Source organism: Heteronotia binoei, chromosome 16, assembly GCF_032191835.1.
Source record: "Heteronotia binoei isolate CCM8104 ecotype False Entrance Well chromosome 16, APGP_CSIRO_Hbin_v1, whole genome shotgun sequence".
Taxonomy (NCBI): Eukaryota; Metazoa; Chordata; class Lepidosauria; order Squamata; family Gekkonidae; genus Heteronotia; species Heteronotia binoei.
This window is the reverse complement of record NC_083238.1, coordinates 27,266,601-27,291,189: the sequence shown is the minus strand read 5'-3', so window position 1 is coordinate 27,291,189 and position 24,589 is coordinate 27,266,601. Positions and strand designations below refer to the sequence as shown.

General features: G+C 43.1%; 1 protein-coding gene across 2 annotated transcripts in view; it reads right to left on the bottom strand.

Annotated features, from left to right (window-relative positions):
* CSRNP3 (cysteine and serine rich nuclear protein 3) overlaps positions 1-24,589 on the bottom strand; it is a 150,503-nt gene that overhangs the window by 57,425 nt on the left and 68,489 nt on the right. Inside the window, exon 1 of one of the 2 annotated variants that reach the window (XM_060257262.1) lies at positions 917-1,204. The exons of the other annotated variant lie outside the window; for it this stretch is intronic. The gene's annotated coding sequence lies outside the window, so the exon portion shown is untranslated. Of the gene's footprint in view, positions 1-916; positions 1,205-24,589 lie in introns of those variants that run through there. 2 annotated transcript variants of the gene reach the window in all.

Here is a 24,589-nt window from a genome sequence, read left to right as displayed (position 1 = left end):
TATCTCAGAAATCCACATTTTAAAAATCAGTTCTGGTTCATGCAGGATCTGAAAGGATATTAATTGCATTCCTGTTCTAGAACGTTGGGTGCATACATCACAGTTAAACTTTTCTGCTTTAATACAAAGCTGATTTCTCAAATGTTAAAAAAAAAATTAACAAGACAGTACAGCTCGCAAAGATCCCTTAACACATCCGAGATCTTTCTTTGTTTTAATGTGAAACAAAACAATAATAATTATTGTAACTGCCACAATGGAATAATCAAGCAGCAGGAAAAAAAGGAGAGATACTTGAGTATGTTCTTAAAAGCTGGTGGTGGGGTGTACTGAATGCATATGTGCGTGCATCTGTCTTTTCATCGTGAGCCCTAAAATATTTCACAAAAGACAGTGTTGGAGGAGTGGAGGAGGGGGAGAAATCCTACATATCCCAATTAGCATTCCAGTATATACCATTTCTCATTTAAAAGCATAAAAGACAATCGCAAGCTTGAAACCACATGGTTCCTATCAAAATAACGAGCTTGACAAGACCCCAGCATAATAAATTGTTCTTACATTAAAATAGCACAGCATTTCAGAGCTGACAGCTGATTAGCGTTAGGGGTTGATTATAAGGAGTCAAGGCTCCCCCTTACTCACGGATTGGTAATGTTTCTGGTTGCAGTGATTTAATACCAAATATATTCTGATTGCTATACTTTGCTCAGTTTATTTAGCTGGGCATTCCACCCATGTGGATCAAACAAGCCACACCTTGCTAATTTTTTTAAAAAAATATCTTTAAACATGGGGAAAAGACATATTGTTAACAGCAAAAACTGCTACTGCTTAAGCACTGAATAACAGTCAAAACATTGATATCCCCGAATAATCCAAAACAGATTTAAAAAAACACACACAAAAAACTGACCTGTTCAAATGGTTGTTTTTCCAATCCATGCGCTCTTTCTAATAATTATGCACCAAAATAGGTTGTCCTTGTGCAATGCGTGACGTATTAACTGCCTCCCCAGTTCCAGCGGAATCTTCTTAAATTTCCCAGCCCTGTGTTTTATTGCCGGTACCATATGCTTTATTGTTCAGCGATAAGAGCTACACTCTGCACAAAGACTCATTACCTACTGCTTGCATTGCTAGCTGCTTCAGTCTCTCTGACGCTGCCGATGTGATCACATGGGAGTTTTGTCTGATAAAACTGAGCATACTACGGATTTCACTGTCTATGAACGTTTGTATCGGCTTAGGACTACTATGAGGAAAGGAAAACAGACGAGAAAGCTGCTTTAAGTTATTAACATGGGACAAATCATGGAAATCCCTTCACGTCTCTTGTCCATGCCCATTATAAATCCCTTTGCAACCTCCTTTACAAAACACAGATTCATTAGAGTTTGGAAAATATGACTAATATTTGTTTTCTGAAGAGTAATGACAGTATCATATTGCACAATCTTCATTTTGGACATAGTAACTATTTGTACTGCTGTTCATAAAGTCATAATATTACTAATTGGTGTTTTGGCAATATACTTATTACACTCACAAAGTGGCTAGAATTGTACAAGGACTAAGGTAGAAAGCCTCAGCATATTTACCCAGATGTAAGTCCCACTGAAATCAGTGGGGCTTGCTTTCAAGTAAACACAAGTAGGAAGAAAGCCATTACAGAGAGCTTTATTTCATTTCCAAAGGTTTAAGTTACAGTTTTATTTTTTCTTATGTGAATCAAATTAAAATCCCAATACGCAAGTGCATAAAAATCACTCAGTTAAGTAAAATTTGAGCCATTAGATTAAATGATACACCAGATGAATATTTCTGTCTAGCCTTTTCCAGCTATTAAGACTTTGACATAGTAAATCTAGATTTTAAGATTTATAAATGGAAGTAGAAATCTTTTAATTCCTTTTTATTTCTCAGTTGTTTAAGTTTTTTTTTAAAGGGCAATAATTGACAACTATTTCCTCAGAAGTACTGTAACCCAGTAAACTCCTGATGTTTCATGTCCAAGAGTAATAGAAAAAGGTAATTTTACACTTGGAAATTTTATGATCATTTCTTCCTCCTAAACAGTTTTAGTGAAAACAGCTAAATACCTCTCTTCCACACTGAAAATCATAGTGCTCAGCCTCAGTAATGAACACTTCTTTGCCTCCAAGTGCCAACTGCAGATATTTACCATTATCAAGAGCATTATATGTTACAATTACATTTATATTTTGAAAGTAGTCCAATGACAAATGGGAATGTCATTTACTCATTAATGTTCTACAAATAAAAAAATACCGACTTAATATCCTTTTCAAAGGTTTGCTCATTAGCATAAGTAATTGACATCTGGCTACTCGTTAAGGGTATCCGCAAGTGCTGCATATACAGCCAGTAAAAACTACATTACTAACCTCAGTGGATTCAGGATTGAACTCTACCACTGCTTGAAAAGGCCTAATTCTGTTTCATCAGAAGTTCACAGAATGGCTCCATCTTATTGTGAAGGACAAATTGGAATAAGTCAGATGTGGTACAGTCAAACATTTACAGTATGTTGACTAAGGGATATCCTCTTTTTGGACTACAAATTAAAATAGATAATAAGGATGAAAATATTTCGAATTGGACTGTCCATTTTAATCATGTATACAGTAAAAACATGAATACTTCAGTAAGATAAAAAGATTCTACCTGAGATGTTCCATCATCAAGAACAAGCGGGTTAATATGACCTTGAATTACTACCACATTCCAATTGGTGTTGCTTTTAAACCATAATGGCATAGGATATAATTGCTCCTAGTTCTAATTGCTCCTAGTCCTAGTTCTGGTACCGGAACTAATGTAGCTTATCAGACTCTTGCTATTTATATTGTTATAAGGTTCGATGTTTTAAGGTTTTAAATGTTTCGATTGTTTTAATTGTTTATATATTTAAACGTTATGTCTTATTTTCTGTTGTGAGCCGCCCTGAGCCACTTTTGTGGGAAGGGCGGGATACAAATCATAAATAAATAAATAAAAATAATTTTTTTTTAGTGACAACACATCTTAAAGCACCACTGAGCAGATGGTAACAAAGAGTTTCTTTGGTGAAAAGCAATGCCTTGTCCCTACAAATGTAGAAAGAAGCAAGAGGGAGCCATTTTGCTACAGCAGACTAAAACAGCAGCAAAAGAGATGTCCAGCAAATGGAGAAAGGGAAAAAAAAATAAAACAAGAATAAGAAATAAAACTGCCATTGCCTACAGTGGGAAGATATTTGATTGAATGGCTACCAACTGATGGATGATAGCCAGAAGAGGTTCATTAAAAATATGATTAAATTATGAAATTAAAATATGAAAGGGTAAACAAGTAGCAATGAAATGTTACTACTGTAAAAAAAAAAAAAAAACGCCCAGTCATCTAAATTGTATGACTGTGGTGGGTACATACTGGGCAAAAAGCTTTTGGTTTGGAAAGGTTTTATTTTGTTTCATCCTACAAACTAGTGTTTCTTCTAGCAGTTGCATGCAAAAGACTAAGAACAATATATTTTAGGGTGCTTTAGGGTAAGACAACAACATTTAAAAAATAAGGATCATCTTACAGGTTGTACCTGGAGTTCACAAGCTGCATCCACAAAGAACTTCACTGTTCTGTAAGGTTATTGTATAGATAATAGGTGTAGTTTTGCATTTTAGTTACAGATGGTTTGTTCTTACTCAGTGATCCCATTCGCATCTTGATCCTTCTACCAATGCTAATCCTATATCAGGATGGTAATTTGAGAACTAAAATCACTGCAGAAACTTTCTACCACAATTCATTTTGTAGTTAATTTCAAATAAGCAGAAAGGAGAAATCACTTTTTTGTGCGCATAATGATAATACACACACACCCTGCCTCACCTGTCTTTTAGAATTCTTTTAAGACTGTCAATACTTGTAGATTGAAATAATCGAGATTACGTATTTGGATATCCTGGGGCCCTTTAACATAGTTTCTTGACAAAGGATGTAAAGAAAATTAAGAAGAAGAAGAAGATATTGGATTTATATCCCGCCCTCCACTCCAAAGAGTCTCAGAGCGGCTCACAATCTCCTTTACCTTCCTCCCCCACAACAGACACCCTGTGAGGTGGGTGGGGCTGGAGAAGGCTCTCACAGCAGCTGCCCTTTCAAGGACAACCTCTGCCAGAGCTATGGCTGACCCAAGGCCATGCTAGCAGGTGCAAGTGGAGGAGTGGGGAATCAAACCCGGTTCTCCCAGATAAGAGTCCGCACACTTAACCACTACACCACACTTAACCACTACACCAAACTGGCTTCTTAAAGAAGCTCTATGACAAGAAGATGCATTTTAATTGGTTAAAGAATGGGAAGCACAGTACAGAAATAAACTGACTGTTTTACAACAGAGGGGAGTAATAGGGTCACCCAAAATCTGCATTGGGAGGTGCTACTTACTTTATTCATAAATAATCAAGGGGAAGGGGGGTAAGCAATGAGGAACCCTGTTCTGAAGATGTCAACAAATTATTCATGTCAGTGAAAATCCATCCAGACTGAAAAGGATCTCTTCAAAAGACAAGATAGTAGTAAATGAGATTTAACATAAAAATCTCAGGGGCATCCTTTCTTCACATATACACATATACAGTAACATGGGAAGTGTTTCTTCTTCAATGTATGCTGAAGTGCTACAACACAGATGACTGTGGCTGGTTTGTAATATTCTGTAGTTGTTGCTATAGCTCCACCCCTAGCTACAGCCTCATTCTGTTGCTATGGAGTGAAGAATTTACCGTAGTTCTGCCTATCCCCCCATGCATTGCTGCAGCATTCTGTGACTACGTATTAGTTCTATAGACAAACATAGGTGGTTGAATGGAAGGTTGAAACCAGCCTCTGTTTTGTATAGTTTAGATTATCCACAAATATTCTATGCACACATTCTATACTCAAATGGATTTTGCCTTTTTAAATGGTCTACTATCTGTTACGCATGCATGGGCACCTCTGTAAAATGAAATAAACGATTGGGGGGGGGGGCGGGATCCACCAAAACATTTACTTTACACATTAAAATAAAAATTAAATGAACACGCACACAAAAAAATCACTCATCATATATCATACAACATAACTTTAGCAACACCAGGATACAGTTTCTTAGAAAAGCAAAGCAAACACGACACATAAGTGAATTTTTAAAAACTCACCAAAACTGCTAACAGTGCAATTCTAAGCAGTGTGACACCCTCCTAAGCCCATTGACTTAAAGGGAGTCTTGCTTAGGGTGACACTAAGCAATCCACCCAAGCACAAAAACAGCATTTGATAGTGTGAAATCTAGTGAAAACCATGGAGAAGCAGAGAGTGGAAAGAAGTTGCTAGCCATGAAATTCTACAGTTTGGGGAAATAATCTTCCCCAGTAGTTTTACCATTCCATGTCACTATCCACAGTTTGCTGATACAGATGACAAGCTAGCTTTATGGGAATGTCGGTAAAGGCTTGCCACCTTTATATGAGTATCCGTACAGAAGGAAAAAATATATACCATGTAGTTACAGTACGAATGCCTAAACGACCACATTGTAGGAAACCCTGACACAAACTGTTCTTCTGTATTGGCTCCGACTATACAGGAAAGAGATCTTCGGATCCTGCTGGTATCTCACAGTGACAAAGATGGGAAATTCTGTTTTAGGGAAAGGGGCAGAAAACACCACAGCACTATAATGCATTGATATAAAACTGTGTTGCAGCCCTAGTTGGAACACCCTGCACAGTTTAAGTTGTCCCATCTCAAAAAGGAAGACCAACGGCAACCAAACTGATACAAAGATTGACATGTAACTTAGGGCTTTGAGGTTTGGAAGGGAATACTTTATACAGTTATACAAGGTATATAAGAAAGCAGAAAAGGCACAAAGATCAATGTTTACAAAGCGGTTGTGATGACAACCCTCATCTACGGCTCCGAATCGTGGGTTTTATACCGTCATCACCTGCGACTCCTCGAGCGCTTTCATCAGCGCTGCCTTCGCACCATCCTCAACATCCACTGCAGTGACTTTGTGACCAACACTGAAGTCCTCAAGCGGGCGGAGGTTACAAGCATCGAGGCACTGCTGTTGAAGACGCAGCTGCACTGGGCAGGGCATATTTCCAGGATGGAAAACCACCGCCTTCCCAAGATTGCCCTGTATGGCGAACTTTCCACCGGCCATCGAAATAGAGGGGCACCAAAGAAGAGGTACAAGGACTCCTTGAAGAAATCCCTTGGTACCTGTTGCATCAACCATCACCAGTGGTCTGACCTAGCCTCAGATCGCAAAGCATGGAGGTACACCATCCACCAGGCTGCCTCTTCCTTTGAGAATGCACGCATAGCTGGTCTTGAGGACAAAAGGAGATTGAGGAAGAATCGCACTGCTACAGCACCAACCCCAAATCAGACTTTTCCTTGCAGCCACTATGGCCGGACCTGCCTGTCCCGCATTGGTCTTGTCAGCCACCAGCAAGCCTGCAGCAGATGTGGACTACTGCACCTTTCTTAAATCTTCGTTCGCGAAGTCAAGCCGAGAGAGAGAGAGAGAGAGAGAGAGATAAGAAAGCAGATGGAATTTGTTTTTCTTTCTCTGCCATAACACTAGAATGCAATCAGTTAAATTGATGGCTCAGGACAGAGACAAAAAGTGCTTCTTCATGCAGTGGACAAGATAGGGTGATGGTAACTATTTCATATAGCTCTAAAGGTGGTTATACAAATTAATAGAGGATGCGTTAACATGGAGGATGGGTGTCTCAAAATATATTGGCTATTATAGGTGTAGAATGACTGCTCGTTGGTGGTGAACCTAAAAATGGCTAGCTGTATTGTGCCTGCATTGTGACTTAAAAATCAACACCACATGGACTCTTGTAGTATGGACTCTTTTGCATATTAGGCCACACACCCCTGATGTAGCCAATCCTCCTGGAGCTTACAGTAGGCCCTGTACTAAGAGCCCTGTGAGCTCTTGGAGGATTGGCTACATCGAGGTGTGTGGCCTAATATGCAAAGGAGCTCCTGCTACAAAAAAAGCCTTGGCTGTGCAGCTGCTTAGGAGGAGGAGACAGCCACAGTACAGACTTGGCCACCCCCAAAGAGAGATGGCTTTTAATTTCAGGGTCTGGGTGCAGAGCGTAGGCATGAGGATGCTGCAAGAGAATACTAGAGTAACAAATACTCTTTGGTTTCCAATTTGATTTGGGAAATCCATTAGGGGAAAAAAGGAGGTAGCATTGTATGATAGGTGGAGCTGGCTGTGACTGGTGAAGCACACTCTGACCATTGAAGTGTAAAGGCACTGCAACACACTATTGATACTATGTCTGCAGTAGCCATGATAACTAAATGGGATGTTCATTGTTCAGATGCCTTGTGCAACTGAATTCCAGTTGCTGGCAGTGTGGCAGAGCTGGGAGGTCTGCAGGGCTTCCTAAAGGCACTTCACTCACTGTTGCTGAAAACAGGGCAGGTTAATTCAGTCCTGTTCAGTTTTACTCTTTATTGCAGAGGTGGCCAACTGTGGCTCGGGAGCCACATGTGGCTCTTTCACACATAGGGCATGGCTCTCAAAGCCCCCCACCCCATTGGCCAGTTTGGAGAAGGCATTTGTCTCTTTAAATCACTTCTCCAAGCCAAGCCAGCTGGCAGCTGGGTGAATGCATTTAAAGTTAAAGTTGCTTTCTTTTCACCTCTCCTCCCTCTCCCATCTATTTGCCTTCCTTCCTTCCTTCCTTCCTTCCTTCCTTCCTTCCTTCCTTCCTTCCTTCCTTCCTTCCTTCCTTCCTTCCTTCCTTCCTTCCTTCCTTCCTTCCTTCCTTCCTTCCTTCCTTCCTGTCTTGCAGCTCTCAAATATCTGATATTTATTCTATGTGGCTCATACATTAAGCAAGATGGTCACCCCCGCTTTATTGGCTCAGCCTGTAGGTTTTTATTTGTTTGGATGTTACCGATTGCTTGCCTAATTTAAACTTGTTTTATAAAATTTTATTATTCTGGTGCTGCTTGTGATGTTGCTTTTCTGTGTCTTGTTATTATGTCTGCATCCTGAGTGCTTCTGAAAAAGAATGCAGCTGACAAGTGATGAGAATGCAGCTGACAAATTAATAACACAGCATACTTTTATTCAATGGTTCTTTGAGATGGTCATGCTGTTCTTATATGGATGTTTTAAAAGTTGGTACTGAGCTCAAGCATAACTACCATTGCCCCTTCATAGAAATAAGGCCCAAGGAAATGTTTCTAGGCACAAAATTCTTCTCCAGCTTTAATGAAAACATCTTAAGGTCTATTAAAAAAAAAGAGTCACTCTCATTCCAAAAATGAGGTAGAACCTTCCTACAATTACCAAAAATATGCCATGGACATTTTTTTTCTATTGTGAACAAGGGCAGATTTGTCTTTAAGGCCACCAGGAAGAGTTCTTGTAGGCCTTTGCCTTAGGAGGTGCACCCAATCACTCTGGCCACCCCAGCCTAGGGGCTACCTCCGCTTCCAGGGTCACGTCAGCCCAAAGAAAGGAGCAGGTATGAGCCAGAGGTGCTGGAAAGGATATGACCTCTTGGCTTTCCCTTGCCGAGTCTCACTGCAGCAAGGGTGAGGATGTGCCCGGCCAGCCTCGCTTCATCTGGCTATCCAGCTTCGCTAGGTGATTCCTGCTTGGGGTTGGCCATGCAGGCTCTCTCCCTTCCTCCTGTGGGGGCCATTCCACCCCAGTCTGTCTCTGATTGTGGAATAAATCCTGTTAGGCTGCAATCACACACGCTAAATAATGCACTTTCAATCCACTTTCAATGCACTTTCGAACTGGATTTTACTGTGTGAACTGGCAAAATCCAGTTGGAAAGTGCATTGAAAGTGGATTGAAAGTGCATTATTTAGTGTGTGTGATCGCAGCCTAAGGGTGCGGTCACACATACCATTAGTGACGACACAGCTCCGTCTGGCTGATGGATTAAATGTGTTCGTTCAGACATCCACATCTGGCAATCGAGCGTCATTGAGGGTCATCCAGGCTTGCTATGCCTGAATGGCGCATTAATTTGACAGCACAGAAAGTCCGGCCCTTTTTCAAAACAGTGGCACAAGATCGACTTTTTGTTGTTTGGACAGCTCACGCGCAATACTGCCTCCCAATTAAAAAAAAAAAAAAAAGCCCCAGCAGACATGCCATTGCCAGATCATCCGGGAATCTGAGGTGACGCTTCTGCTTCTCCAATCAACACAGGATTGCAGGGGAGGGGGGAAACGTTATCCCACTATTCAAAACAGGAAAAAAATCTTTTTTTTCAATGTGGAGGATTTCAAGATATCATTGTCACTGCCAATTTCTAGGAAAGTAATTCCTGGCAGTTCCTTGGTTTGGATCGGCAACATTAATTCTGGAAACTTTCCCCCTTCCCCCCTGCCTCTGAAGCAATGTTTGATTTCCCAGCTCCGAACAGTTGGGCGCATGTTCAATGGACCCCTCCCAGAAATCACCATCTGATTACGCATGCTCCAAGAAAAGAGTGTGATAGTATTGGATGTCTGATCGTGCAACAACAGAATGACTCGCATACTTGGATGCTCGTCTGAACTGCCCTGCATCGAATCAATATTCAGCAGTTCAGATTTGAGCGCTACACACCCGCTTTTAATGGTACGTGTGACCGCACCCTAAGTTACTTTTCAATTTCAATAGTATGGTTTAAGAGATGGTGGGGTCATGCTTCAGGTAATGGTGAAAAGCTTTTTAGATTAGGCACAATCTTATCCTTAGCAATCATGTGTGAAGAAGCAAGGTGCATGGGGAAAGCCTTCAGTGCCTCAATGCTACTTTCTCAGAATGTGCGTTCCACACTCTCTTCAACTGGAAATGGAAATCATTGGACCACCCCTGAAGGAAACAAGCACATGTAGGACTTGAGCATAGTGAATAACATCAGAGGTAGTTCTGCACACTCCATACACTCTTCACTGAGTTACAACTGATTCACTGCTTTAGCCGTGTCACTACTGCACAAAATAATTGGGGCATAATGCCCCCATCTGCTGCATACCATATTTCATCTTGGCACACTTGTACATTCTAAAAGCTTTGCTACATTCTTCTGTGGTACCAGAAGTTGCAGGAAAGGGTATCAGTTTGTTTATGTGTTGTCATGATGTACGAGTGATAAGGAAGCTCAGAGGAGTGTACTAGTTTTGATAAGAAAGCAAAGGCAAAAGTCTTTGGAGTCAGACATACATCAATGTACTACATTAACAACACAACCTAAAGCTAGTCTGAAAACAGCATAGGAAGGCAACTGTGCCAGTGTAACATGGAGATATTTATTTATTTAGAACATTTATATACTACCTGTTGAAAGATATTCTCAAGATATATACCTGGAGTTTTGTTGGTGTACACTGAGCTAAGGATATTAAGTATATTATGTATGTTATTTATAAGCTGCCTTATAGTATATATAGTATGTTATTTATAAGCTGCCTTTCTCATTGGGACTCAAGAAGGATTACACAGAGTAAATCAATATAATCCATCAGATTGGATATTCAGTAAACAATGAATTAATATTTGGGTTGTAGAACCAATCAGAAGTCTAAAAACAGAACTGAAGCAAAGCATAACTGTTAAGATCTCCCAGAATGACAACTGTTCTTATGGCCACCACACTAATGTTTTTATTAATTTGTCCAGTGAGAGAACCCAGCCACTGAAAAACAAATACTACAAGCAGTTACAATGCTCCCGTGTGGTGCCCATTGGTATCACAACACCTGCAAACACCTTCCATGGTGCACACCAAATGTTTTTAGAAAGTCATGGAGTCTTTTGCCCAGCAAGGAGGAGAAAGAGGAGGAGAAGATGATGATATTGGATTTATATCCTGAATCTCAGAGTGGCTTACAATATTCTTTACCTTCCTCCCCCACAACAAACACCCTGTGAGATAGGTGGTGCTGAGAGAGCTCTCACAGAAGCTGCCCTTTCAAGGACAGCTCTGTGAGAGCTATGGCTGACCCAAGGCCATACCAGCAGCTGCAAGTGGAGGAGTGGGGAATCAAACCTGGTTCTCCCAGATAAGAGTGCGTTAACTGAACCACTACACCAAACTGGCTCTCAGCATCAGATTTGCAGATTTAAAAAAAAGAAAAAAAAGATTGCTCAGGCATCAGCTGCCACCACAGCACGATACACTGTGTGACTGAAGGTAAGCTTTGTGTAAGCAAGATAATGAACAATGTGTTCATTTTTAAAGGCAACCCTGTTAAGCAGAGCTTCCCCCTGAAATGTTAAAGGGTTACTATTAGAGTGAACTCTCTGACGTGTTGTGGTTCGTTCCACCTGCTGTGGCCACTGTTTTGTAGTTGTGCCCACCAACTAGTTTCAGAATTCCAAAGGTGCCTGCAGTCTCATAAAGGCTGGGGACCCCTGAGTTAGACTCTTCTGAGTCCACTGAAATCAATGGGCTTAGAAGGGTGTGTACTTGTGATGAGAATTGCACTGAAAATGCTTGTGTACAGGCATAGGTTTAGTAAAGGGATTTTAAATATAGCAAGCACCTTGGGTTGGATCCAGAGTAAGTTTTCCGCTAATGGAAGGCACTTGCATCAGCAGAAAAGAACTGTTCTCCCTGTTCCCACTATAGCCCACTGATCTCTGCAAACCGCTGTTCCTGGGGGACTAGGGTACCTCAGGAATGGCATGAAGGGCAAATTGAGGGTCTCAGCAGGAAAGGGGATAGGCAGAAATTACACTTCCTCATCCATCAGTGAGAAATTAGGATTGCCAAATCCAATTCAAGAAATCTCTGGGGACTTTGGGGATGGAGACAGGAGACATTGGGGGCAGAGCCAGGAACAAGGGTGTGACAAGCATAATTGAACTCCAAGGGAGTTCTGGCCATCACATTTAAAGGGACAGCACACCTTTTAAAATGTCTTCCTTCCATAGGAAATAATGAAGGATAGGGGCACCTTCTTTTGGGGCTCATAGAATTGGACCCCCTGGTTCAATCATTTTGAAACTTGGGGGGTACTTTGGGGAGAGGCACTAGATACTATACTGAAATTTTGGTGCCTCTACCTCAAACAGCAGCTCCCCCAGAGCCCTCGAAACCTCCAGATCAATTCCCCATTATACCCTATGAGAATTCATCTCCACATAGAAAATAATGAAGTGCTCAGCAGACATTTCCCTCTCCCCTCCCCTTTTCTGGCGAATCTAAAGCGAGGGATTGGCCTCTCTACTCACGAATTGCTGCCAACTTCTTCAAAGTAACACAGACACACCATTCCAAGAGGAAGCCTTTCAATCGGAGACTGAAGCCTCCGGAGGAGAAAGTCACATGGTCCTCTGGGGGCAGGAAGGAGTCTGAGAAAGCGGAAGAATCCCCACTAGGACCTGGGGATTGGCAAGCCTAGACCACTGGCATGAGGTGGCAGCGTGGTGACCCAGAAGTCAGCCAGCACAAACAGAAGCACCCTGGGGCATCCAGACACTGTACGGCCTGCTACCAGAACAGGGATGGGCTGCGGGCACCTCAGAGGAGAATCCACAGTGCTCATGAGCCTTACTGCTGTTCCCCAGGCACTTCCCAGCCATCCAGATGGCCAGGAAAGGTGCCTTGAAAATGCCTCACAATTTCCTACTCCTTAGTAAGTGGTAGCTTTTTAAGGTGCTCTGTGGTCAGTGAGGGATGAGGTGAGTACGGGAGTGGGCTGCTGGGCAAATGTGTGCGTGTGGTCTGCATTTTTTGAGCCACACAAATGTTCCTGTGTTGGCTTAAAGTGTTGGTCTGGACTCAGCCTTAGTCTGGATTCAACCCTTTATCATAATTGACCAGTTTTCTGAATTCAGAATGTGAATCCAGATACAGAGCTCCACAAGTGCTCAGAGCTGGAGCTTCGGAAGGTATAGGCTTGTTGAAGCCTGCATGCAATTGCTGACTCTGGAAAGAACTGGCAATTCTGAGCCAAATACAGCGAACATCTTTAAGGATGCAATTTTCAGATCACTTACTCTTGAATTGTCCCCCAGAAAGATAAGTGGTTTGAGGCCTGCAGTATAATTATATTTTCCACTGAGATCAATTTGCTATTTCTTGCTTTAGACAATGTCAGTTATCCTTTAGAAAACAAAATCAAAGTCCCTTTGTCTCTCATATGGAAGAGGGGAGAACCCATACTGTGAGAAACGCTGTCTTAGGAAAGAACTATGCCCAGTTCAAGCTCTAGAAAGCAGAGAGAGATACACGCTGGTAATAGCTCAAGTATTCAAGCAGTAAACAAGTATACTTTTGCAATAAAAATAAGATGTTGCCAAGCCCATTCACAGTCTCTCTCAGTAAAGCAGGTTAGACACCAACAATCTCTCAGAATCCTTTTCCCAGTGGGAGATTTAAACAGTACCTTTTCTTTGTATTTCTACCATCAGGAGTTGTATTGTGCTCATTGACAACATTTCACCATCACTTTCCCACTCCAGGACCCTCACAGAGCAATAGGAAACGGGGACTTCTGTAAGACTTGTGTCTATAGGTTCCTTCCTTCAGCTACAAAACGGATTTTTCATCAACCTCCAAGTTAACACCAGCTCTCAGCCCATAATCAAATTCAAAGCAACTTCGTGAGGGGAAGGTTCCTCCACAGAAGAAACTTCTGAGAAGTTTCAAGGTGGGGAGTCAAAAAGAGTTTTCACCAGACCAGCAAAACGTTCCTTCCAGGGCATCCACACATCCACAACTCATTTAAATTCATGGTCATAACTGTTACCTGCCTGCATCTGTCTGTTTTGGTACTGAGAAAATTTAAAGAAAATACATAGCAAGAAATTCTACACTTTAAATTACTTTCTGACTACTGCATGCAAGAAGAAGCTCTGATTTCTGTTGGTTTCCAGCTCTACGGCAGGGCCCTGGCTCAGTGGCTGAGCATCGGTTTATATGCAGAATGTCCCAAATTCAATCTCAGGAACCCCCAGTTCAAACTATCAGGTAGCAGGCGATGTTGGAGAGCTACTGCCAGGGAGAGCAGACAGTGACCTTGACAGACCACTAGTTGGACTCCGTAGAAGACAGTTCCCTATGCTGCATCCCATGATGTTCCCAAAGGTCCTCTGAACCTCAGCAGCCTCTGGGATGGCACTGGGGTGACAGAACAGAGCAGGAAATGGGAAGAACCATTAAATGAGGTTCTTAGACGCAAATCCTCTTTTACTGTTTTGGCCATCAAGAAAGGAGAGCAGTATGTTGGCATTTTGTGTCACGTACCTTTTGATAGAGAAAGCTCAGGAGGAACTCATTTGCATATTAGGCCACATCCCCTGACATCACAATTGTTTTGCGTGGGGCTTTTTTGTAGGAAAAAGTCCAGCAGGAACTCATTTGCATATTAGGCCACAACCCCTGATGTTTGTTTATTTATTTATTTGAGATTTATATTCCGCCCTTCCCACGAATGGCTCAGGGCGGCTTCCAACAATTTAATCAAACATAAAATTTAAACAATATTAAGTATAAAACAATTAAATATTTAAACAGTTAAAACTTTAAAACAGAATATTTCAATTTCCTGTAAACAGATGGCTGGCCAGTTACATCAGTTGTCATCATAGCTAGGTGTAGGCTAGCCGGAAGAGGGTCGTCTTACAGGCCCTGCGGAACTGCGCCAAGTCCCGCAGGGCCCTCACCTCTTCCGGCAGCTGATTCCACCATACGGGGGCCATAACGGAGAAAGCCCTTTCTCTGGTGGCTTTCAGACGGGCTTCTTTTGGCCCGGGGATAGTGAGGAGATTTTGTGTTCCTGACCTCAGTGCTCTCTGGGGAACATGTGGGGAAAGACGGTCCTTCAGGTAGGCAGGTCCCAGGCCATATAGGGCTTTAAAGATAATAACCAGCACCTTGTACCGGACTCGGTATATCACTGGAAGCCAGTGCAGAGTCCGGAGACCCGGCCGGATGTATCCCCACTTTGGGAGACCCAATAGCAGCCGGGCCGCGGCATTCTGCACCAGCTGCAGTTTCCGGGTCCGAGACAAGGGCAGCCCCATGTAGAGGGCAGTGTTGCCACTGTTTCACGCATGGCATTTTGTAGAAAAATCCCAGCAGGAACTCATTTGCATATTAGGCGACACCTCCTGTCCTCAAGACAACTGGAACTGCATTCCTGTGAGTTCATGCTCAAAAAAAGCCCTGGATGTATGCCTATGACAAACAGAAACATTGTTTTAAGGATCTTACATAAAATCTCTTTGGGGTATGTTTTCATGTCCCAACCTACCAAAAATGAATTAATGACGTATTTGTCTGCTAGTGTCTGACAATTTGTTGTTATATAACTGTCCAGGAAGGCTGAAAGATACTGTTTTCTCAGAAGTACTTTTGAGTACTTTATGTTTCTTAACTGTTCATAATGCATTCTCAGATGATTGTCTAGAACAGTGATTCCTGACCCTTTATGAGAACCCTTTTTAACATCAAAAAAATCTGTGGATGTCCCCGCATGATGATAGTAGAACAAGTCATAGGGTTACCAGGTCTCCCCAGGCCAGCTCTAAGTTGGGAGGTGGGAGAAATGTCAGGAATGAATCCTCCCTTTGCTACAACGCTTAAGATGCATTTCAGAGAAGGGACATAGGGTTGCCAGGTCTGTGTTGGAAAATACCTGTAGATTTTGGGGATGGATCCAGGAGAGGACTGGGTTTGGGGTGGGGTGGGGCCTCAGCATGCTACAATGCCATAGCGTCCACCCTTCAAAGTAGCCATTTTCTCCAAGGGAGCTGATCGCTGCCAGCTGGAGATCAGCTGTAACAGCGGTAGATTTCCAGGCCCCGCCAGGAGGCTGGCAACCCTGGGACACATTTTGGAGCGCCCTGTCTCTATCCCTTCCTTGAACACAGCAGTGGAGTGTAAAGTAGGAAAGAATTTGTTTCCCAGTCCTGAGCGCAACCCCTAAGCTTCTGACCTCAACTTGTAAGCAAATTAATTCCCATATGGCAATGGGTATAGTATAGCCAGGAGATCTGAAGGTAGTCTGGCAGCCTGAAACTCTAGCTCTTTGTGGCATGCTAGGTTTTTTTTTTTTTGGGGGGGGGGGGTCTGAAAGAACTGTGACTGACCCAAGGTCACCCAGCTGGCTTCAAGTGGAGAAGTGGTAAATTGAACCCTGTTCTCCAGATTAGAGTCCACTACACCACACTGGCTCTCTAACTTGTAAGGATATTTATAGAGAAGCACTGGGATATCCTGGGAGATATTGATTACTTGTATTAAGCTTTTCACTAGTGAACTTCTTTAAAAATCTGGAGTGACAAAGCCATAATATAATGACAAGGCTAATTTATTAGGAAAAGTGAAACAATATGCTACATTCCCTTATAGTCAGGGCTTTTTTTTTGTTTAAAAAAGAAACATCGCCCAGCAGGAACTCATTTACATACTAGGCCACACCCCTGACATCACCATTGTTTTGCACAGGGCTTTTTCTTATAGAAAATGCCCAGCAGGGACTCATTGGCATATTAGGCCACAACCCTGACACCAAGCTAGCTGGAACTGCATTCCTGTGCGTTCCTGCTCAAAAAAAGCCCTGTAGCTAGGGTTGCCAAGTCCAATCCCAGAAATATCTGGGGACTTTGGGGGTGGAGCCAAGAGACACTGGGGTGGAGCTAGGGGGGAGGGGGGGAAACGGCGCCGGGGAGCGTGGCGAGCCGCCCCGTCTCGGAGTGGGCAACGCCGCTGCGCAGCTGTCGCCTCTTCTCCGCTCGCCGTGGCTGCTCCTCCGAGATGGGCTCAGGCTGAGCCCATCTCGGAGGAGCAGCCACGGCAAGCGGAGAAGAGGCGGCAGAGCCCATCTCGGAGGAGCAGCTGCCGGGGGGGGGCGGCAGCGGCGCGGCAGCCTCACCCACTCTGCCTCTGGGGTGGAATCGGAGGGGGGGATGGAGGCGGGCCGGGGGCGTGGCAAGCCGCGAGTCCGGGTCCTAGAAGGGCCCGGATTCACGGTTCGCCATGCTCCTGGCCTGCCTCTGCCCTCCCCTTCTCTGGTTTCGCCTGCGCTGCTGCCGCCTCTTGGCTGCTCCTCCGAGATGGGCTCAGCCTGGGCACAACTCGGAGGAGCAGCTGCGGTGGGCGGGGAGGGGGCGGCAGTGGCGCGGCGGCCTTGCCCGGTCCGGGATGCGGCAGCTCGCCATGCTCCCCAGAGCCATTCCCCCCCCCGCTTCCGTTTTTTTGGGGAGCGGGGGAAGAGGGTGGAAATCCTGGGGTCCCCCGCCAGGGCGGGAGGATTGGGAAGCCTACCTGTAGCCACAGTCCTGCTATACTGAAAATTAAAACTTTTTGCCCTGATCCAGACTCTCCTGTGTGGTCTACTGAAAGCATGGATCTCTTGCACAGAAAATAAAAATCCCACTCTCAATGGAGGATGTATATGTATAATGCACAAACTGATTTACTTTCTGTTCTGATATGAAGCCCTTATGGGAAGGGAAACTCTGTGCAAGCAGTTGGCAGCTTTGTGCCTAAGAGTAGGTTGACAATGTAAAACTAATTAATTACAATTTGATTTATTTCTTTATAAGGTTTACTTGCTGCCTCTCCAGGAAAGATTGCTTGAGGCAGGCCATACTATAAAACAAGAAACAGCATTTTAAAAATTAGAACAAATATCTTCGTATAACTGAAACAAGCAACAGTAAAAAGAGAGAGAGAGTACACAGCATAAAACGGACACAAAAAACAAACCAAATATAATACCCAATGAAATATGAAATAAAATGTAAAATAGCCAGCGTGGTATAGTGGTAAAGAGTGTTTGACTAGGATCTGGAAGACCCAGGTTTGAATCCTCACTTGTTTTATGGAAGGTCGATGGGTGACCTTGGGCTAGTCACCATCTCTCAGCCTAACTCAGGGGTGGCCAAAAGGATTAAAATAAAAGCCACATAAAATAAATGTCAGGTGTTTGAGAACCACAAGACATGAACAAATATTACACACACATCTTTCGTAAAACTCTCAATACTTTCTTTGCACAAAAAGATAATATATATATATATATATATATATATATATATATATATATATATATATATATATATATATACACTTTATAATGTAACCATGCTAGAAGAAGACTGTTTAAAAAACAAAAACTGGGAACAACAGTCCCCATAAGACCAGCACAGAGAAAGGGAATTATTTTTTGACACCAGTGGGAGAAGGAAACACACATGCACCATATAAATCACTGACCACCATTTGTATCATTATGCATCTCTCTTTGCCTTGACACCAAAGTTAGTAAATACAGTTCCTACAAGAGCTATGAAACTAAGGGGGACCCTGCACTGCCCTCTTTAATTCTGTCCCTCCTCCCAGTGGTTCCTTTGGCTCTTGAGCTCTCATTTTCCGCTCTATGTCTCCAGGAGACCTCTGTGGTGGTGGAGAAGAGCTTGCAAACTTGTCTATTTCTCCCAAGCACAGACAGGGTGTGTTCTCTCTGGGAAAGGCTGCGGGAGAAAATGTAGCAGGAGAGATCCCTTACCCAAGGTGGTGAGTTTGGTATTAGAGCAGGGAATGTCTAGTTAGTTGTGTCAGGGCTTCTGTTTATTTGAACCCACCTTTACTGTATATATATTTCACTGTTTTTACCCACTTATTATTTGAGCACTAATAATAATAATAATAATAATACTTTTTATTTATATCCCGCCCTCCCCGCCGGGGCAGGCTCAGGCCAGCTGTAAATAAACTGTTGTTGTTTTTATCCTGCCTGGGTCCTCACGTCTCTTTGGTCACAGTTAAGAGGTACTTACTAATAAGGAAGATACAGGGGTGGTTGGGTGCTCTGGGGCCTCTCATGCAGACCCTTAGCAGAGTGGTGGCAGCCTGTAGAAGGCCCTCCTAGGCCCCTGCTGTGTGACAATCAGTCTCTTCAATGAAACCAAAGGCAAAGTAATAATTAGGGATGTTCCAGCAGCACCCACCTGTTCAGCTCATAGTCTGTTCACCAGTTGCGAATTGACAGCTGATTTTTTTGTCGATCGGTTTGACCGTTCGTGTCATGAACAGTATGAGCAGTCATGCATTCAAACAGTACAGTATAGTGCAATCAAAAGTGTCTCAGGCATGCACATTTTCACACAGCCTAACAGAAGTCTTACTCCACCCTACCTCCAACAGTCCTGTTGCCACTACATCGGAACCTGGCAACCAACCAGACAAACAAACAGTAAGCAAATCAGTCAGTCTCATATCAGTAACAAGGAGACTGATTAGACAAACAAGGAAATGTCAGCTTTGCATCTCACCGCATACAGCCTCAGTTTGCCTTCAAGCCATGCGGGAAGAAAGAGGAGGCCTAATTCTCCGCATTCTGTTTGGTATATTCAGATTGGCTTCCCTATTTTGGTATTGGTATTTCAAAACGGAAAACATTTTTTCTTTCAAATATTGATGGTAAAGGAGGGTAGACGAGAGTAAAGGAGCCATTTTTGAACAGCAGCACTAAATGGTCTAAGGATGAAATCACCTCTTGTTTTCCTACACAGAACCAAGGCAAATTGAGGTTGCATGAGCGGGCAATTTGAATTTTCTTCCGCTGGTCTTGGTCATTTGCAAGTCATTCTCTCTCAGCTTCAACCTTCAATCTGCAATATGAAGGATTACAATAGGAGCGTGTGCTTCATGATTGTTGTAGGTATTGCAAGCCAATGGGAGCAAACTCTAAGCAGGTCTACTTAGAAATGTCCAACTTTATCTAGTGGGGCTTACTCACAGGAGAGTGTTCTTAGGATCACAGCCAATGTTTTCTCATGCAAAAGTGCTACATAAAATTGTTAGGTATGGTGATTATTTTTAAAATGGACTTTTCTTAGGGATGAAATTTGTTTTAATCTGTTTCTAGACTCTGGCTTTCCTAGTATCCTATGCCACTGGCACTAGTGCTGACAGTAAAATGATGAATCTGAGGCATTTCTGAACCCTGTGGCACCACAAATACGCCAAACCTTACTCTTCCTCTGGAAGCCATCTGGAATCCTTTATTGCTGAAGCCAAAAGAGGGTTTTATGCTGACCTTAACCAAGCTGTTGAGCAAAAAAAAAAAAAAGGGGGGTGGGGGGAGGGAAGAATCCACATGAGAATAAATGTACAGGGCCTGTAAGACAGAACTGTTTCGACAGGCATTTAACATCTGACCTGGGAGAAGACTGCCACCCCACATCTCTAAAGAGCTATGATTACTATCTGATCACCATCAGGAAAAGAATCCGCCTGTATTAAAGACAGCACCACAGAATGTTTTTTTAGAATGTTTTAATTGTAATTGTATTTTATTGGTTTTTAAAGTGTAAATGTAAATATCTAAATTGACTATTAGCCGCCCTGAGTCCGCTTGTGGAGAGGGCGGGAGAGAAATTTAAGGTAAATAAATAACTTATTCAGACAACTCCACCCATGTACAAGTCTCAGGTATCTTACACTTTTAAATCCATTTTATGCTACCATTAAAAAAAGGAGACAACTGAAGTATAATAATAATAATAATAATAATAATAATAATAATAATAATAATAATAATAATAATAATAATAATAATAATTTTTTATTTATACCCCGCCCTCCCCACTAAGGCAGGCTAACAGGACATGGTACATATCATCATACAACAACAATAAAATCAAAACAGTAACAATATAAAACTGTTCATATATTAATTAAATTACATAAATAGTCTAAAATCCAGTAAAACTTAACGGTGCTACAGACTCAGTATATATAAAGATGGCTTGACGTTACTGCTAAATTCAACTTAAAAGGCTAGTTGAAAGAGGGCGGTTTTAGAAGCCCTACGGAACTGGTTAAAGTCCCGCAGGGCCCGCACCTCTTCTGGCAGCTGGTGCCACCATTGGGGAGCCATTATCGAGAAGGCCTGCTCCCTAGTTGTTTTTAACTTAGCCTCCTTTGGCCCAGGGATTTTCAGAAGATTTTGTGAACTAGATCTCAGTGCTCTCTGGGGAACACATACATTGCCTATTGGCTACGGAGGTAAGTATATATTTGATAAGCATTCCAAGGGATCACTAAAATGAATAGTATCCCAGATACTACATTATGTTTATAGAAAGCTTACATATTAGCTTGGCTCCAAAGAGTCTGCCACATAGGCAGGAGACACTTCTGCCAGCATAGAGAAACTTGCCAGTTCCCCCCCACCCCCCCCACACATACACATATGCATCTTCCCTGTTTGTGGTCCCGTGAAACCAGAGGGTGAGGAGACCCACCGCAATAGCTTGGGTGGGTTCAGATGGGGGCCGTAATCAGAGATCCCACCTGAAAAAGCAGGTAACTGCAGTATTGTGTGCAGTTTTGGAAGCCTCACTTCAAAAAGGATGTGGACAGAATGGAATGGATGCAGAGGAGAGCGACAAGGATGATCAGGGCCTGGAGACCAAGCCCTATGAGGAAAGGTTGAGGGACTTGGGAATATTCAGTCTGGAGAAGAGGAGATTGAAGTGGGGCACGGGACATAATTGCTCTCTTTAAGTATCCGAAGGGCTGTCACTTAGAGGAAGGCAGAGAGCTGTTCCTGTTGGCAGCAAAGAATAGGACTCACAATAATGGGTTTAAATCAAAAGCAGAAAGGTATTGGTTGGATATTAGGAAAAACTTTTTTACAGTAAGAGTTGTTTAACAGTGTAATCAGCTACCGAGGGAGGTGGTGAGCTCCCCCTTATTGGCTGTCTTTAAGCAGTAACTGGGCAAACACTTGTAAGCAGGGCTTTCTTTGTAGAAAAAACCCAACAGGAATTCATTTGCGTATTAGGCCACACCCCCTGATGGCGCCATTGTTTCACACAGGGCTTTCTTTGTAGAAAAAGTCCAGCAGGAACTCATTTGCATATTTGGCCATACCCCTTGATGCCAAGCCAGCCAAAATTGCATTCCTGCTCAAAAAACGCCCTGCTTGTAAGGGATGCTGTAGATCAGGAGTGGCCAACGGTAGCTCTCCAGATGTTTTTTTGCCTACAACTCCCATCAGCCCCAGCCAGCATGGTTGATGGCTGGGGCTAATGGGAGTTGTTGGCTAAAAACATCTGGAGAGCTACTGTTGGCCACCCCTGCTGTAGGTTGATCCTGCATTGAGCAGGGGTTGGACTAGATAGCCTGTATGGCCCCTTCCAACTCTGTAATTCTGTTATTCTATATAGCCTTCTGCTCGTGTAATGAGATCTTGGGATCCAACCTAATTAATATTTGGAAATGCAGGAAATAATTACAGGCTTCTTGTGATTGCACTGAGTTAGCTCTGGCATCTGGATCTTTTTTAGCAGAGAGCATAATACCCATCAACCACAATCAGAAACATCGATTCCTAATAGCGATGGCCCCACTGAACTAATAACATTTGAACATTCATAAAAAAGGAAGCTTCCTTACCCCAAAAATATTATAAATGTTGCACTTTTTTATTGGCAGGAAAGACCAGGCATTAAATGTGACAATGTCTTAGAAGAGGGGTGGCCTACTTCCCAAGATAAGGGGGGGGGGGGATATCTTACAAAACTCTAGAAGCTGCAAAACTTTTTTCAAAAACAGCTCACACTGTGCCCTTCCTTTGCCACAGCTATATAAATAGCTGCAAAAATAACGGTGTGTTCTATGGGAAAGGGTAATGAAGGCTACCTGTCAAATCATGCCATTATTTTGCTACACAATGCGAGCCGCACAACTCTTTCCCCAGCCTCCCCCCCCCCACCTATCAACCCTTCTCCCGCATGCTGAATACCGACCTAGAGGGAAAGAATGTATGCACAACCCATTCTGACCTTTCCTGCCAGCTGGTGCTGACCTTTCCGACCTCATTAGAACACTAGGTATGGAATTGTTGATACACTTGAGGATAGGTAAGATGGACTAGGAGTTTTATCAAGCCAAGGCTTAAATATACATTTTGATGAAGCACTGAGTTGTACACCTTTTCTTTTTTACTTTTTCCCCCCCTTTTGGTCAGAAAGTTCAGAAGATGAGCAAGATCTTACACAGAAAGAAAATAAGGGACACAAGTCAAGCAATCTGGAATCCAGATCCACTCGCCTCAATGGAGAGTGCTCCAGAGTAAAAGAACTGTGGATGGATACATGAGTTTCAGGTTTAAACCAGCAAGCAGACAGACAGGGGACACATAGCGTTGTCAGCCTTCAGGTGAGGCCTGGAGATCTCCCGGAATGACAATGGATCGCCAGACAACAGTTCCCCTGGAGAAAACAGCCACTTTGAGGGTGGATTCTATGTCATTATACCCCAATGAGGTTCGTCTCCACTCCAAACCCTTCCCTCCTCAGGCTCCCCCCCCCAAAAAAAAAAAATCTGCAGAAATTTCCCACACTAGAGTTGACAAGGGGCACCCCTAGGAGACAGCCCACACTTATATAAAGTAGGGTTGGGTGTAAGCAATGAATGAAGCCAGGCAATCGCTAGGTTTTTCTGTAAGCTGTAATCAAATCAGGCTGTCCTGCATTGACACTAGCTCATATGCTACCGTAAGTAGAGAGGCTGTTTTCACATAGTCAGATCCCACACCATGTTAATAACGTGATAGTTAGCATTAGGTTAGGAAGAAAAAGTTTCAAGTGCAGCCCTGATATCAGCGGGCTTAGAATTGTGTGCCTCTGCTCTAGGTTGCACTTTTGTGGTTACTTTGGTCTAAGCCCACTGAAATCAATTCACTTGTTGCAGCTCCGTGCCTGTAGAACCAGCTCCCGGAAGAGGTGCGGGCTCTGCGGAACCTAGACCAATTCCGCAGGGCCTGCAAGACCGTCCTTTTTAGGCAGGCCTTCGCAGACTGCTGACAAAGGATGGCCGAACTGATGACCCACCAAAGTGACTCTATTTAGTGATCTTTGCCATTATGCAAATAGACAGAATAGCGCCAGGAACATCACTGTTGCTGTTAAATTATGTAAATTATGTAAATTGGAATGGTTTTTTAAGACACTGTTGATTTAAACTATTGTATAACTTTTTAATGTCGTTTTAAAATTACTGTATAACTTTTATCTGAATATGTTGTTAGCCACCCTGAGCCTGCCTAGGCGGGGAGGGCGGGATACAAATAAAATTTATTAAATTTATTATTATTACTTGTACTGGAGTAACTCCACGTAGGATTGTAGTGCAAGTCTGTGGAGAAGAGGTAGGGCCCAACTACTCTTTACAATTCCCTCCCTGGTTTTTTTTTTAAAACAGCTTTTGTTCTCTTGCACATTTTGCTGCCAGAACTTGCTCTGCCAAGGAGGAGATTGGCATGGGGAGAAAGCAGGAAATCCTTCCTCCCTTTTTGTTGCTTTCTCATGAGTAAAAAGCTTTAACAAGCTGCTTTAGGCTGGCCAGGTCCTGGGAGGGGATCCCCAAGTTTTGCAGGCTGCTCCCTGCCACCAGCCAGCTGGTTGGCAGGGGGAAGCCCTGCCCCAACAGCCACGATGTGTCTTTCCAGATTGGAAGAATTTGGAAGCTTACAAGAAGCTTGGAAGGTGTGTATGCCTTTAAATCTCAGTAGGAGC